The sequence below is a fragment of the Eimeria mitis genome, genomic scaffold (genome assembly GCF_000499745.2).
Source record: "Eimeria mitis Houghton genomic scaffold, Emh_scaff7041, whole genome shotgun sequence".
NCBI lineage: Eukaryota > Apicomplexa > Conoidasida > Eucoccidiorida > Eimeriidae > Eimeria > Eimeria mitis.
The window spans coordinates 1-458 of NW_013575122.1; positions in this window are offsets into that span (position 1 = coordinate 1).

The window sequence follows — 458 nt, forward strand, 5'->3', positions numbered from 1 at the left end:
TGCATGGGGGGAGTGCTGTGGTTCTGAAGGACCTTGTCTATCAGATTGGCTGGCTGCCACACATGCTGCAGAGAAGTTATGCCGATCACCACCACGTCTAGGAGCAGCAGTCCGTACACCAGAAGCATCCGACGATCAAAGCGAACTCTCCCATGAGAAACAGGCAGCTGCACAGACGGAACGGTTGTCTGCTGCTGCTGTTCTTGTTGCTGCTGTTGCGGCGCCGGCGCCTTAGACAAAGATGAGGACTCCATGGGTCTGCATGCATGCGCAACGGCGAGGCGATCGGTAGCGGTACTGTTGCCGCCACTACACTTGTAGCTCTGGATCTGATACTGAATGATTTCAGCTGCACGTGCAAGGATGAGCGGTGTGCGCTGTTTGTGCTGCAGCTCAGCTGTGCCTCCCACTCGCCAGCTCCCCTCCGGCTCCCTCGCCTCCTATGCAAGTGGTAAAAA